Source organism: Lathyrus oleraceus, chromosome 2 (assembly GCF_024323335.1).
Source record: "Lathyrus oleraceus cultivar Zhongwan6 chromosome 2, CAAS_Psat_ZW6_1.0, whole genome shotgun sequence".
NCBI lineage: Eukaryota > Viridiplantae > Streptophyta > Magnoliopsida > Fabales > Fabaceae > Lathyrus > Lathyrus oleraceus.
In genome coordinates, this window is record NC_066580.1 from 355,311,582 (window position 1) to 355,329,009 (window position 17,428).

Below are 17,428 nucleotides of genomic sequence, written 5' to 3' on the forward strand. Positions count from 1 at the left end.
TTTATAATGTTCTTTTCATAGTTACAGTATTTTTCATGGATTTTTCTTTTATAAATATATTTTTAAATTATAAGTCATTCTATACTATTAATAAAATATTAAAATATTTTTTGTTGTATCCACTATTATATATTACGTTTTTACTTTTAATTCTTTTAATTTTTTTTCATATGTTGTAAGTGAATGACAATTTCTTAAAATTAAATATAATTTTTATTTTTCATATAAAATTAATTATACTTTTTAAACCTCATGAATGATCAAAAAGTCATATAATTTAAAAGTGTGAGAGTGTAATGTTTTGATCATTTCTCACAAATTAAAAAATATAATAATTTCTTTATATTAAAAAATTAAAAAATTTATTATTTATTAATAACATGATATTTTTTAAATGGAATAAAAGAGAGTAATAAATTGTAAAGAATATAATAAAAAATAAACATTAATGTTTTAATGGAATGTAAAATAATTTATACTTTAAAATAATTTTTTCCAAAACAACTTATAATGTTAGAAGAATTAATGTATTTTTCAATTTGCTAGCATTATTTTTAATTACCCATTAATACTAATTTATTATGAAACCACTGATTTTCATACTCTCACCTATTTAAGTAGTACTGCTCAATATATACTTTGATTATTTTTAGAGTCAAGAGATGTTGTCAAACTTCAATGTAAAAAAGACATTAAAGAATACTAAACTTTTTCATATATATATATATATATATATATATATATATATATATATATATATATATATATATATATATATATATATATATATATATATATATATATATATATATATATATATATATATATATATATATATATATATATATATTATAGGCACCTGCAATTTTTGAACTCAAAATCTTTAGATTTAAAACTTGTCATTTTATTACCCTACCAAAACCCTTGAGTTAAAGCCAAATTTTTTATAAACGTTTCAAAGCAAATGAGATATTCTTTCCATGAAATAATACTAAATACATAATAGTGCCAATTTTTAATGATTTTTGTGGGTGTGCTACAAAGCATGATATTTTGGTTGTAGGGTTTCTTTCTTTTAACCATTTGGGGTAGGGTGATGAAAAAAGTGACAATGGATAATTTAAGTAAAAAATGAAGGCAAGAAGAAGGGGGGAATGGAACTGTTGTGATTTAAATGAAGGCAGGAAGAAGGGGGGAATGGAACTGTTGAGAAATCACTTTCTGATGGGCCTGCAATGCAATTACTCGGGCACAATTTCTGCAACTGACTCCATATGTGCATTCATAGTGGGTAACTGTTCAATATCCCTCTATCATCACCAGAATCTTTGTGTGAATTCAGGCCAACCATGTGTACTAGATAGTATGCTTGTTTCTTAGGCGTGGTAATCTCTATTTCAATCATTTTCTTGATAAATAATTATATTTTAAAAGAATGTTATTTTAGTTAAAATAAAAAAGTTGTTTTAACATTAATATAGCCTCCTATTTTTTTTCTTCTTTCTCTCTGGTGTTTTTGTTTCCGAACCACCTTGGCTCTTAATATTTTAGCAAATTTCGGCACAAACACTTTAAATTTTTATTATCTTCGTCCCAACGAGATCTTATTTGATTCTTGTTACACCATCATTATTAAAAAAATAATCAAATTGCGAGGTGAATATCACCTCATAATTCTAAAATATATTCTGCGATTAAACAATTGCGAAGTACACAAAATACTATGTTGTTAGGGGTATTTCATGTCGCAATCTCTTTGTCAGATTTAGAGCAGCGTGCTAGACGGAGTCAGAATTACATGATAGAAATATGACATTTGTTTGTTAGATGAAAAATACCCCACAAATTGTTTTTGCACGATAAAAAACACCATGCAAGTTTTGTCATTGCTAAATGATTTACACCGATAAAAATAATTAATTTAATAAATAAAATATTTTTATATTTATATTATTACAAATATTAAAATTAATATTTATAATACTATAAATATAATAAATAATTTATACATATAATATTTAAGTTTAGAATTAATTAAAAATATTTAAATTCATAATTAATAAAAATATTTAAATTCAAAAATAATTAAAAATATTTAAATTCATAATTAATTACAAATATTTACATTGAAAATAGTTAATAAAACTCAAAATTTAATATTCATAGATCCATAATGTCTTCATCAGTTTAGTCTTCTTCATTCTTAGTCTCGTCTTCTTCATTTGCATTCTCGCCTACCGCTCCTTGGCCACCAACCGCTCCAACTATGCCACCAACCGCTCCAACTCCGCCACCACTGAAAGCTTGATGAAGCATATATTCTTGCATTTATTATTGTAGAGCTCTTATTTTCTCTTTTGAAGCTCTCAACGCTTATTCCAATTCAATTTGTTTTTTTCTCATTTCTTTCATTTCATCCTTTTGCAAAGCTTCACGTGTCGCGACTTCATGTGCTGCTTCACTTAGAGCTAATTGTCTAACTGTTTCTGCCATTTGAGGAGTTAATATTGGAGGACATGACAATCCTTCCCCGCCTGCAATTCTCCTAAATAAAGTCTTATCCCTTTTTTATAATTTGAGGCTAAAGGTCCAGTACCATAAATTTTCCCAATTTTATTCTTTCCACCGAATAATTCCATCCAAAAATGAAAATCAACGACTGGATCAATAAGATGTTGGCCTTTCGGATTAGCTAACTCAGGATGTTAAGATATAAACTCTATGATCCGCTGTCACACACGGGTCAAAAACGAGTAATAAAGTATAGAAAACGGGAAGCGACACCTCGAGTATCGTATCACAAGGATTCTTGTATTATTCTTAACCTAATGAAATCGATTTAAGGGGGTTTATGTTTTAGTGGTCGATTTAGAAAACAAAGCAAAAAAAATGATTAAAATAAGCGATTATAAAATTAGTCAATCCACTGTTTTCGGTTTCCGGCTAATCATTGGTTTTTACCTACCAATTCCCTAAGCGGCTTCAATCTCTATTCGATTCAAATTCGATTGACAAGCGCAATAGATATATGACAGATTTATATTCCTATATTATGAATTAAGCAAACGGATAAATACAATCGTGAATTAAGCAAACACGATTTACAAACGCAATTTAACGACAAAGCGACGAAAACGGCAATTAATAGTTAGGAATGCAATCATACGAATTTAATCAAAACCATTCCACAAAATACAGATTAAGCAAATGAAATTTCATAGAATAGAATTGAAAGAGAACGAAATTAAATTGATAGAATAAAAACCTCAAAGCCTTGGAAATTCGGTTACAGCAGATTGACTCTAGGAGTTTAGTTTCTCTTCATGATCGTACAAAAGCAAAAAACAAATAAGTGTAAAAATAAGATAAATTATAAAAACACATTAAAAGGGAAAAATAACCAAACTAAAACATGGAAATTCATAAGTATAAATATAAAATAATGTGCATCAAAATGCACTGATCAAATTCCCCCACACTTGAACTTTTGCACTCCGAGCAAAATTTAAAATAAAACAAAGAAAACACAAACACATCATTAGTTACTCATCCTAGGCTACAAGTCTTCTTCGGTTAAGTTTGCATCGATATGTACTAATCTTGCATACTAAGGATATCGTAGGAACACTAATCCACAATTGTGCATTCATAAACCTCCTGAATACACAAATCAACTCGAATCATGTCATTATGTTAAAGTCTAACTTACTCATCCTTCTTTTTGCTGTTTTTCATTCAGGCGCAATCACATTAAGCCCGTTATCTCCACACACCCATAGCAAGCGACCGGTTAGTGACTCTGATCCTTTTTGCATGGGATTCTAGTACTTACATGGCATAACCCTTTACTTACTCAGTTGTAGTTGCGGGGGATCGGACCGTAATTTGCCCTACCAAGTTCAGCACCAGAAACTGTTGAACCAACTGACAACGAGTCTTATTTTCAATTTTTTTTGAAGGTTCTACATCCGTTGGGTTACGTGACCGGATGAGGGTCACCAAACTTAGAAGGTGCATTCCCTTTTCTTTCTCTTTTTTTCTTTTTCAGAACACTCACTTATATTCATCGGCTTCCTTGCGTAGAGTGTGTGTGAGATGGTGCTGACTGCTGAAATAAACTACTCAAGAGTTGTTAGAGAATGAGAATTTAAGACTAAAGCATAATAAGAATTTGAATAAATTTCCATATGCAAGAGACTTACGGTGTTAAGACGATACCGATCTTGTGAATTTTTCCCAAGTCTCCGCAAGCTAATCTCAAATTAGTCAGTCTATAGCCTAAAACTTTCAAGAAGATGCATTTTTTTTATTTTTTTATGACTGAAAACAAACAAAACACTAACGAAAACAAAGAAACAAAAAAAATAAATGGTTCCCTCCCCCACACTTAAAACATACATTGTCCTCAATGAAAGAGCATAAATATAAAATAAGAGTGAGAGAAAGGAAAGAACACATCCGAGGAGTCAAGGCGGATAAGTGATTGCATAAGAAACCTTTCCCAAAGAGAGCTCTTCTACAGTCTCTTCTTCCAAAGTCGGGTTCTCATGGAGTAGCTTTGGGTAGTGTCCATTGACCTTAAAATTTTGATTAGTGCATTTGCCTTGTATTCCAGGATCAAAGAAGAATCTTTGATAAGTAAAAATGTTGAATGGACACGTGAAAGTGATCTCCTATTTCACAACATCAAGAATCAAAGGATTACGGGGCTGCCTCACTACTTCTATTTCATCTTTAAGTGAGATCATATGCATACATATGGATGAGATAATATCACGAGTGTCAACCAAGGTCCACCCAATTCCCTTCTTATATTTCTGCTTAAGTTGAAGCCTTGATGAATAATATGAATCCTTGGGAAGTGGTTTAGGCTCTACAAAATATGGTTGCTCAATGAATGGTATGTTTGGGGCAACCGGAATGTCAAGAGCTTCAACCACATAAACAACTTCGTTTATACTATCACCCTGCATGGCAGCATCAATCTCAGCACAAACAATACAAAGGTTAATGCTAGTACAATCATCACATGAGTAACTATCATCAAAACCAGATAAAGTTGGAAAATCAGTTGAAAACAAATCAGAATAAGTTTCATCAACAACTTTAGAATGCAACTCTGTTTGGAAAACAGAATGCTCTCCCTAGTCAATCTTCTTATTTTCCAGTACTCTTTGTGGGAAGGGGATTGGCGATACATACTTTTTTTCAACCTCAACAACAACAGAAAGTTCAGATGTTGCACGAACAATTTTTTTATTTTTTCCTGGGGCTGGTTCTGCAACTTTTCCAGATCTCAAGGAAATTACACTCACATTAGAGACTTTTGGATTCACTACTATTTGGGCAGATAGTTGGTTTGATCCTTAAGCTTGTTGCATGTCACTCATTGAAGTGAGAAGTTGTCTAATTTGTGTTTACAAAGTCTGAATACTAGAATCTGTTTGTTGCTGAAATTGAAGATTGTTAATAACCATTTGCTTGTTAAGTTCCTCAAGTGAAGGTTCAGAATGTGAAGAGATGGTTACTTGTGGAGGGTTATATGATGGTGGTGGTGGAATGAGTAACATCAATTATTTCACTAAAGAGGTAAGTTTATCAATTCTGGTTTCTAGAGCTTCGTTGGAAGAAGAAACCTGAATCTCATTCACACCTTTTGCTTGGACCACAAAATTATCCCTTGTTGTGAACTGTTGGGAGTTAAGTGACATGTTCCCAATCAAAGATTTGGCAGTAACAGGATACTTAATACATAAAGCATTATAATTAACATCAGGGGAAACAAGTTCTCTAAGGGTTCTTTGGTCAACCATGTTAAACTCAATAGAAAAAAATCAACAAACAATGAGAAAACACAACTAATTCAGCAATGCAACAACAAATAGGAAAATATCGACAATGTCCCTATTAAGTAAAAACAATTGAAATACGAAAAAAAACGATTAAAAAAAATGCAAAAAATACAAAACACAAAAATTAATCTAATAACGTCAATTAAGAATTTTGAGAATTTTTGCAGAATTTTCTGAAACTACCAAAACAGAAAATAAATCATAAAAAATAGAAAAATAAGGAACTTCATTTTTTAGGGTGGCTTCCACTATTTAATTTCTAAATAGAGGCTTTCGTTCCTTAATTTTTTCCAAATGAATCGACAAAGAATTGGAATAATCTGAGGCAATTTATTTAAAAACAGATTTTTTTTATCCTAAACCTCAAAAAGACCAATACGCAAGAAAGTTAGGGATAAAAAAATTCTAAAATATCTATGCCTACACTAGTACAAAAAGAATAATATAATTTGTAAATTTACACCCGTTTTACAAAAAACGGGTGTAAAAAGCAAATGCGGTGGCAGTTTTGTAAATAAAGTCTTATTTTGAATTTTAGTACGTAACAATAGACACCCTATTTTTAAATAACGGGTGTAAATTCAAATATTATTTATTATCAACTCTATATTACACCTGATATTCAAAAAAAGGGTGTAAATTTAAAAATAAAAATAAAATATTCGTGCCTTAAACAATAACTTTTATTATTCTTATTTGTTTAATCTTAAATTTTCTTAAAAAAATAATAAATTTTAATATTAATATATAACAATAGACACCCTATATTTAAAAATAGGGTGTATAATTATAACAATATAAATGACTAAATTTATATTAAACCCGTTATATTAAAATAGAGTGTAAATTTTGGAATATTAATATAACAATAGACACCCTATATTTAAAAATAGGGTGTATAATTATAACAATATAAATGACTAAATTTATATTAAACCCGTTATATTAAAATAGGGTGTAAATTTAGGAATCCCTAAGTACAATTTATCATTACCGCCTAAAATATAACCATGACTTCTCATGTTCCAAATTTTCTTTTCATTTCACATTTTAGAAACTTTTCATCATCGATGAAGTGCAAGAAATAGTGAAAAAGGAACAAAGAACGTGATTGCTCGGAAATCTTCACAACCCACAACGGCTTCATCATTCTTCTTTACCGTTTTCTATACTCTCTTTTACGCTGCTTTGGATATTAAAGTTGATTCATTCGTTGTTGTTCTTACTTTTCTTCAGTAAAGGTAATCGCTTCAGTAAACTCACGCTTCAGCTTCAGTTTTCTCTCAAACTCTTGCTTCCAGAAATCCCTAAGGTAATCGCTTCCAGAAATCAATTCGTTTCCAGAAATCGCTAGGGTAATGTTCTTGATTTTGAGTTTTGTTCCCACCCTTTCCAGAAATCACTCGTACTCACCGTTTCTCATTGTTTCCCACAATCACTTCCAGAAATCACTCCCCAAAATCGCTTCTAGAAATTGCTTTTCATCGTTTCTCATTAAAGAGTTTAAGAAATGCTTCTTCTTCTCATCGCTTCAAGGGTTCGATTGACATTCTCTTCATCAAAGAAATCTATTTTTAGGTTCGAATATGCTTTTCTTCTCTCCCTCTATTTGTATTTTTGATTCGGTGTTTCAATTTGTCGAATTGGTTCATTGTTTCAATTCGTTGTATCGACGTCTTTTTATTAATTAAATCATTACTTTCATCTTGTATGGTTCAGTTTTCTTCCTGTCTTTGTTAGTTTGTTTGGATTTACGGTGTTGAATGTTATTGATTTTCTCTCTTTCAAACATATGATAGAAGTGTGTCTGTGTGTTTGGTTTTCTTCTGAAACTATCAGAATTGACGATTTCTTGAACTTGAAATAACAGTAGTTGATTTTTTTTGAAAATATTTTTCTTTTATAGTTCTGTTAGCTCAATTCCCCAAGTTTCTATGCGACTTGAAACTATATTTTTCTTTTATAGTTTGCGATTCAATACCCAGTATTGGCTGGGGATATTTTAGGTTTAGTTTAAGCTATTTTTTTCGCTACGGTATTGACAATGGAGTTCTGGTGTGTTTGTTTTGCAGTTCACAATTTTCTCTTCTCTCGTATTTGTACCTTTTATTTCATGAAATAGTGGCTCGACCAACTTTGTGGTTGTTTGGTGATCAAAAAGTAAGATTGCACTCGTGCTTGGTTATTGATTTGTTGTAGATTGAAGTTTTCTCCTTGCATATGCTCTTCATGACACCTTTGTCTTTTACTGTTGTAGGTTAGAGTGTTCTATGCTGTGAGATTTTTTGTTGGTTTTCTCTCGCTTTCCACGTAGACTGTTCTTGTGGTAGCTCTTTCGAGAAAGTATGGAAAACGACTTGCTTCTTATACACTTGCTATGCCGTGCTTAACCAACGACTATTTCTTTGCTAGCACAAGTGAGACTTTTGCTCTTTTTTGTCTCATAATTATACATACTTGCATTTGATGATGATTCTCAACCTCACATAAAGTATTTCATTGTTCAGGTTTCTTGTCAAGTTCGTTTCCCATGTATGCAATCTCTCTTGCTTCGGGTTTATTTCTTCTTGATAAACATGCTGCAGCAGTTGTTGTCTCTGCTATTGGTGTGATACATGGCTGGCCATTCTCAATCTTGGCTTTCCTTCCGGTGACACTTCATTCTTTATATATAAAATTCAAACAGACATTTATTGCTGGGGTTGTCACTGATAGAATCAATTAGGAAAAATAAAAGACAAGTACACAGAATAATGATTATGAGGAATAATTGTGATTCAGTACTAGATGTTCAAATGGGAATCTAGTAATACAAAAGTGCAGAAAAGATGAAGTAAAAATCTGAAAATAGGCACTTCGAGAGGCCTGACTCTCCTAGGGGGGATTTCTCCTAGCTGGAAATTCTGTCTTCATCTTGTTTCTTATTCCCAAGAATTTTCAAAATCAGGGAGGTTTTTCCACTTCACTAAAACCTCTAATTCCCCTTGTTCATTTCTCCTGGCCTCTATAATCTTCTCAGGAGTAGGCTCAAGATGCCATTCCTCGTTCATACATGCTGGTAGGGGCTGGGGTTCCAAAGAAGGTGTGATAGCTCTCTTTAGAAGAGAGGCATGAAAAACAGGTTGTACTCTAGTATCTTCAGGCAGCTTCAGCTTGTAGGCTACTGCCCCAATCTTCTGCAGTATCTCATAAGGTCCATAGTATCTAGGACTCAACTTCTGATTCACCCTCTTGGCAAGTTTCTTCATTTTATAGGGTTGGATCTTCAAAAAAACCATCTCTCCCACCTCATACTCCACTTCAGTTCTGTTAGGTTATAACTCAAACTAGCTATGAAATGCAGTTGCCATGCGTCTTTACTCCTTCCAATATTCGTTTAGCTTATTTTATTGCGTCTAGCATTTGTCATAGGATTGTTGAAATTCAATGTTCAAACGAGTAAGTTGATTTACTTTGTCTGGAATGTTTGGTTGGTATTCATATTACACGTATTTTATTTAACTTGTTTTTGTTAATAAATGAATTGTAGTTTGGCCTTGTGAGAGATGAAGAGATGACTGGTTTATTTTTTACTTCTGAAATGGTTTGGAATGGGCTTTTAGGCATTTTCATCTAGAAACAAGGCTTTAATTGTTTTTTTTACCAAGAATATGTTATTTTACTCAAAAACAGTAATATTTTTGTTGTGCACATGCAGTTTAAGGTGGTAAAAGCTGACCGGTGTTGATTTTTGTTTTGCAGTTGGAGAGGGTAAAACTCAAAGTTAAGGCAGCTAGCTCACAAGAGGAGGTTGAATCACTCAAGTTTGCTGAAAAGAATCTTATTAACAAGGTATTAATGGAATCAGTTGTGCTCATACATTAAGTGCACAACTTGTTTTAGAGATTGTTACTATTTCCTAGAACTAGAAAAGGTTTATAGTTAAATGCCTGCTCATATCCCTTATGTATGCCAGCAAATCCAAACATTATGACTGTTGTGTGATTTAACACTGAACCTTTGATTCATTCAATTCCAGATTTATACTGATTCTGCTGAAGCCAAGATTCCAGCTGTTCTTGATTATCTTGGAACTGTAATCGAGGTATGCCGCAGCTTCTTCCCTTTAAAGCAGTTGAAGATTAATACTTTCAACTGCTGCGATCTATATGAACTTAAATAGCATTAAAAACTTTGGATCTTGTTTTAGCTTTCTCACTCAACGCACATTTATGCCTTTAATTCTACAAGGATATATAAGATATTACTTTGTTGTAATGTGTATCTCATCTCCTTAATTTTGATCCCTTCAAGTTCCTATATGTAGTTAGTTTATGTTCAGTGCTCGAAATATTTGTGATGGTTAACCTTCCATGAAACAAATTTGTGAAACTTCAACACTAGTTAATTAAAGTACACATTCCCTAGTGCAATGGTATTTTTAATATCTAAATTATGTTTCCAAACCATAGATCTTGACGTGCAAATATAGTACCGAAAGAGACAATGTAGGGCATAATGCTACAATTTATTTTGTAATCTTAATTAAAAAGGTGTCCGCTTCAATTTTCTTACCTTACTTTTTTTTCTTCTGCTTGTGATTAAATCAAGTTGTTGATCACCATAACATGTGGTAATTCTATGTATGTAATGATTGTTGCAGGCAGGTTGCAAGTTTCTTATATTTTAAATATTTCATCAATAAGTGATGATAAACACTTATGAGAACTGTTCAAAATTTCCAGAAAAAAAAGGTTGGTTGTATCCGGATTGATGGAGGTACACCTTCTGGATCAAGGCAACAGTTGGTTACAGAGTTTCAGGAAAAAGATTCTATCAAGGCAGCAGTGGTATTGCAATTTGATTCCTATTTTTGTTGTAATCATTTTTCTGTTTGATCTGTTTAGTTTGGACTATCTGGTGTAAAATGTGGCTCAATTTAGAGATGATAATTTCCTGTTGATTTTGTTGTCCTGCAGCTATCTATAAAAGCTGGAGGTGTCGGGTTAACATTGACTGCTGCCAGCACCGTCCTCTTTGCAGAATTGTCTTGGACTCCTGGTGATCTAATTCAGGCCGAAGACCGTGTTCATAGAATTGGATAGGTATATTTTCAAACATGGTTGCTGTTAAGTTGAAAAGAAAGGAAAATCGTGATCTCAAATGCTGTTGTAATTTAAATAAAATCAGCATCAACAGTAAGAGAGTACAAGCACGGTATTGTTTTAGGAATTGTGGTGATATCATAAAATTTGTGATAGATTATCTCTTAAAAGAAAACATCTCTTAAATGAAAATATCTCATTGCTAAGCTTAGCTGATAGATAGTTCAGTTTCAACAACAATCTGTGATGGTCATGAGAACACCTTAAAGGTCTCAGATGATCAACCGCCATCGAGAAGCCCTGCAAAGCAGAAAACTCTTGATCATTTCGTCAGGAGATGTGACAACAGCACGAGTGGATTGGAACATCAGTCATCCCCCAAACGTCCCCGGTACTGACCCATAAGTTCTGTGAAATGGTAAGTAAATCCGTAACTGCTGTATATCTGCAAGCATATGCTCACCTCTACTCGGAGAACATGTAGAATGCTGCAGCAATATTTATTGTTTAGAAGCTTCCCTATAATATTACTTTGGAATTTTGACATAACAACAGGTTCTCATAGTGGAATATGATCGCATGTTGACACTGATACTCGCTCAGTGGGAAAGACATATGAAGTAGTAGCTAAAATAGGCGGTCAGCACAGCTGGACTTGCAAGTAGCAACTCTAAACGATGCTGCTGGTATGACAATGGCTATGAAGTCTTAGCCAACAGATTTTGGTTGTATGGCTTAACAACTTGTCCCCCCTATAGTTGTGTGTGGGACTTGTACATAGTACTATCTCTGGTCCTATTTATAATCGATGTATCTAGACTGTATAATGCAACCCGACGCTAAAAACTGTTTTTCTAGTAGTGATTATTGATGCTTGTATTGTTGAAAGATTCAATGAGGTATTTTATATTACATATATTTAATGAAAAACATGTAAATTATTGTTTTAACATGTAGTTGTTTAATTTATTATATGTTTGAACTTGCAGATATTCACAGACACCTCATCATATGAAAAAGAGTCAATTGATCACATCCGACAACTTTGGGCTCAATTCTTTTTGCAAAAGGTTGAAGAGCAAGAGAACCAGGAAAAGAAAGATTTAATGACAAAACAGAAGCGATTAAAAAAAACTTATATATAGATATATTTTTGTTCCATGAATGATTTATTGGTACAAGTTACATGAACAAAGTGGTTGAATTTTTTTCTTACATGAATACAATTTTTGTTGATGTATGACTTGGTGCAAGATTCTAAAGATTAGAGAAATGTTTGTTTTGGTTATTTTTGTTTTTTATTGAATATCCAGGAATATATAAAAATATTTGGTTTAATGAAATTTCAAATAAAATATTTTTAAAAAAATTGAGATATTTTACACCCTTCATACACAAAATAGGGTGTAAATGTGTTAAAATTAAATGTAATTATAAGATATTTTACATTTGATATATCAAAAATAGGGTGTAAATATTTGTCATTTTACACCCGTTTGAATTATAATAGGGTGTAAATTCGTTTAACTTCAATGTATGTAGGTGACAATTTACACCCGTTTTATATTAAATAGGGTGTAAATGTCCTAAAATTCAATGTATATATCTACCAATTACACCTTTTTTTTTATCTAAAACAGGGTGTAATAGGTGACAATTTACACCCGTTTTATATTAAATAGGGTGTAAATGTCTTAAAATTTAATGTATATATCTACCAATTACACCCTTTTTTTAAATCTAAAATAGGGTGTAATATATTCTCTTTTTACACCCGTTTTAAAACGGGTGTAAATTCTTCATACATATCTCACCCTTTGAATTTACACCCTATCATAACGGGTGTAATATGTATAAAAAACGGGTGTAAAATCTTCTTTCTGCACTAGTGCTATAATAATAGTTAGACTATAATAATGGTTAAAATCTACAAGAATCTTTGGCAACGACGCCAATTTGATCCGCTGTCACACACGAGTAATAAAATATAGTAAACGGGAAGCGACACCTTGAGTATCGTACCACAAGGATTCTTGTATTATTCTTAACCTAATGAAATCAATTTAAGGGGGTTTATGTTTTAGTGGTTGATTTAGAAAACAAAGCAAAAAAAATGATTAAAATAAGCAATTATAAAATAAGTCAATCTACTGTTTTCGGTTTCCGGCTAATCATTGGTTTTTACCTACCAATTCCCTAAGCGGCTTCGATCTCTATTCGATTCAAATTCGATTGACAAGCGCAATAGATATATGACAGATTTATATTCCTATATTCCGAGTTAAGCAAACGGATAAATACAATCCTGAATTAAGCAAACACGATTTACAAACGCAATTTAACGACAAAGCGATGAAAACGACGATTAATAGTTAGGAATACAATCATATGAATTTAATTAAAACCATTCCATAAAATACAGATTAAGCAAATGAAATTTCATAGAATAGAATTGAAAGAGAACTAAATTAAATTGATAGAATAAAAACCTCAAAGCCTTGGAAATTCGATTACAGCAGATTGACTCTAGGAGATTAGTTCCTCTTCATGATCATACAAAAGCAAAAAGTTATTGTCAATAATATGTAATTGCTACAGTATCGCGACTGCCCTTTTAAACAAAATAAGGGTTTTACTTATAATTCAAACTGGGCCGGAAAACCTAAATTCGGCCCAACAAATGACCCAAAAGAAAATAATTCCCAAAGTACGAAACTTCAACGAATTATTTGAGATGTTTGCACTCCGAATCAGCTTTTGGCTTCAACATAAAAGTTATATCTCTTTCTCTTAGGTTTCCAACAATTGGTAGCATGCCTCGATCCGATACTCCTAGCTCCAGTTATGAATTTACTCGTGCAGAATGCTAATGCTGAAAATAAACTGTGAAAAACAAATAAGTGTAAAAATAAGATAAATTATAAAAACACATTAAAAGGGAAAAATAACCAAACTAAAACATGGAAATGCATAAGTATAAATATAGAAGAATGTGCATCAAAATGCACTGATCACTCTCCCTTCCCTCTACTGTACTCCTTTTACACATACATAAAAAATTAAATAAAATAATAGAGTTTAGACAAATTAAATAAAAGAGTTAAATAAAATATTTGAATAATACGTAAAAAAATAAAACTAAAAATAATAGAGTTTAGATAATTTAATTAAATAAAAGAATTAAATAAAATATGTATATATTACTATCATCTTACATGAGTGTTTCTAGCACGTTCATTGATATACTCTCCACCTCTCCCACTATAAGTCCTTTCATGAATCTCATTAGTCAAATTAATACAGTTAACTTCATCTAAAAACATATAACAAATATGAATATAATTTAAAAAAAAGTAGTGAGATGAAAATATAATTACCATTAGTTGAGCATGTCCGGCGATATTAACGTTTCCAGTTCTATGATTAGTGGCTCCATTTTCAGATGCTTTATGTTTCTTCGCTTTTTTAGATTTTGCCTTAAACTCATATGAATTACAATAATCAAGCATTTCTTTAAATACATCTACGTCCACCCATGGAGGCATAATCCCTTTTTCTTCCCAACCAATTCTTCCACGCCTAAGCATGTTAGAAAGTGGGGTTGATGCTCTCTTCTTAAAATAACTCTCAATCATCGCTTCATGTGAACTTCTCCTGCAATATTGAAAAAAATATTAGATAACTAAAAAAATATAGTAATTAAAAAAATAAGTACTTAAAAAAGAAAATATTATACCCAAAATTTGTCAAACCAAGATTGATATAATTTCTTATCCTTCTTAATAAGTTGTCCAAAAGTTTTCCATGATTGTTTATATAACTCCTGAATAACCTCTTTTATGCTTATTGCAAAACTAAACAACAATAATTTGAATATAACTATTAAATTTTTTTTTTAAAATGATAACATGTACATATGATTAAAGTATAAGAAAGAAACTTATGAGCCTCATGTCGCTACCGGGATTTCACGATAACGAAACCGGGACTAAAGAGATGTCAAAGAGAGATAAAATCACAAGAGTCGCCACCGAATTTTATTTATGTGCCTCTATCAGAGAGGCAAGGGAAAATAGTCGATAAAACCCTCGGAAAAGAGATGTGCACGGGAAACGCTAAAAGGGATAAGGAAATCGGTCTCGCAACCGAGATTTGGGTTCGGATGTCGGTTACGCAAGGGAAAGGTATTAGCACCTCTCACGTCCATGGTACTCCATACGAATCATTTGGATTGTTTTACATACATGAGATTTATCTATAATTGTTTTATTTTCAAAAGAATATGTGTGCAAAATGGGTGTTTTTATTATTATAGTACTCGCCAAGGATTGGAGCCCTTATGCCTACGTATCACTCGTTCGAGGATGAGGAATCAGAGCTTCGTAGTTCGGAATAGAAAATATTTTTGGGTTGGTTGATTTTACCTTTGAGAAAAGGGTTTTCGGGATGATGCCCTAAGGCACAAAAATGAGTTTGATGAGTTGTATTATTTTTACCTTGAATAAGAGTTTTATGAAAAGAATGTTTGTGATTATACTGTACTAAAGTCTATGGGCAGAGGTGACTATTCTAGACAACAAGTCAAGCATCTTGCGTCCAAAATAATCAGAGTAAGGGTAGAAATGCTCCATTCTTACTCATTCTCCATCACTTAAGGCTCGTGAAGCACAATAATAATCATAAGTTTATTGTATTCTTGAATTTGATTATGAAAATGCCACTTGACGTTGAATCAAGAGTTTTACTTATTTGATTATGAAATTTGGCTTATGCAACATGAATGCAAAGTAACAAAAAAGAAACTAAAGGATCTCATTGTAAGATAGCCCAAGAGAAAGTTGTGTGTGTTTAAAGTGACCTAAGCTAAACAAAGGATAATGGTCTTACAAACAGGTCCCCCTAAGATGATGTCATGATGTCATTCTTACAACATGCATGTAAGTTACGGTTAAAATCCAACATTTACAAAGTATCACAAAGATAAGGAAAATGCCTCCAAGCAAAGGTCCTAAAATGAAATCCTCTAAGTCCAAGTTGATTAAGAGTGGAGTGAATATTTTTGATCTTAAAATTTTTTATCATGTTTTTGTTATGTTTAATGTTTGATGACAATAAAATAAATAATAAGTTAGTAATACTAAAATTACAATAACAAAGATTAATGATAAATAAAGTTAGTGAAGTATAATTAATGGTTAGTAATATGTGTAAAGTATGACACATTAAGAGATAACTTATCATTGATGTAAAGTATTGAAAATGATTAATAATCATCTTACAATAGATTTGTAATAAAGAAAGTTATACAACCCTAAGCTCATCTATCAATATTTTAAATAATTATGATTTATTCTATTTTTTTTTTTGTTTTTACTCCCTTTTTTATTTAGCAAGATAGTAAAAGAGTAAATAAATTAGCATAATGTAAATGATATGGTAAGATAACAATAAACATAAACATAAAGTATTTGAAATAAAGTGAACAATAAAATAAATTGCAAGGAAGTAAATTGCAATAATGTAAATGTTAGGAATAGATAAATAATGAACATAAACATAAAGTAAATGAAATAAAATAAACAATAAAATAAGTTGCAAGGAATTAAAATGCAATAATATAAATGTTAGAAGTTAGTAGTTAGTAGTTAGTGGTTAGTAGAATAAGAATAAGAAAATGGATTAGCAAGTTAATATAGAGAATATGGTTTCATCTATGCATCAAATGGCTCAAATATGGTTGAAATAGAGGCAATATATCAATGCCTCGAGGTATCATGATTGATCTAATGATAAATCATTTGAAATATTGAAGATTTAATCAACCCTAAACAACCATAGTCATGATCTAATAGACCTCATTAACCAAACAAATGTAACAACAAGTCAATAATAAGACTAAATGATAACAAACACAAAGCAACCACAAAAAGGTGAACAAAAAGTTAGTAAGAGCAAAAATCTCAAAAAAAATTGTGTAAACCAAAGTTAATCAGTTTTTGTAAGTTTGAATCTAAACTCTCTTAAAAGACCAACCAAGAATAAACAACTATTTTTCAATCAAAAACACAACCAAAAAGTTAAAAAGTTTAAGCTAAAATCATTACCCAAAAAATGTGAAAAAACTAGGTTGAAATGGTGAGCTTGAATGTGAAGCAAGAGGTTTGGGATGAAAATATTTATGGTGTAACCATAGTGAAGGGGATGATTTATGAGTGTTAGAGAGTGAGAAGTTTTAATAAAAAAATGTGAAGTGAAAAAAAGTTGGTGGGGGTGACTTTTGGTAGAGAATTTTTTATTTATTTATTTAGATTTGGAGAAGTGGGGGTTGGATGATATTTTTTCAGTACTTTTGGGGGATAGAAAGCATGGAAAATTAGGGGAAATGGTGTCTCTATTTATAGGGAAAGCAAGTGGATAAGTGGGTGAAACAAAAGTCACTTTGTGTAAAAAAAACAGACTTATTGCTGTTGTTTTCGCAGGAGAAATCGATTT

General features: G+C 31.5%; 2 long non-coding RNA genes across 2 annotated transcripts; both read left to right on the forward strand.

The window, feature by feature from the left end:
* The first annotated feature begins 6,819 nt into the window (after positions 1-6,819).
* Positions 6,820-8,522, forward strand: LOC127121416 (uncharacterized). The gene is made up of 4 exons (XR_007803446.1): positions 6,820-7,430; positions 7,925-8,012; positions 8,110-8,269; positions 8,360-8,522. It is a non-coding gene; the product is annotated as an uncharacterized LOC127121416 (long non-coding RNA).
* A 1,056-nt stretch (positions 8,523-9,578) lies between these two features.
* On the forward strand, positions 9,579-10,916 carry LOC127121417 (uncharacterized). Its single transcript, XR_007803447.1, has 4 exons — positions 9,579-9,683; positions 9,871-9,936; positions 10,577-10,681; positions 10,811-10,916. It is a non-coding gene; the product is annotated as an uncharacterized LOC127121417 (long non-coding RNA).
* The last annotated feature ends 6,512 nt before the right edge of the window (positions 10,917-17,428 follow it).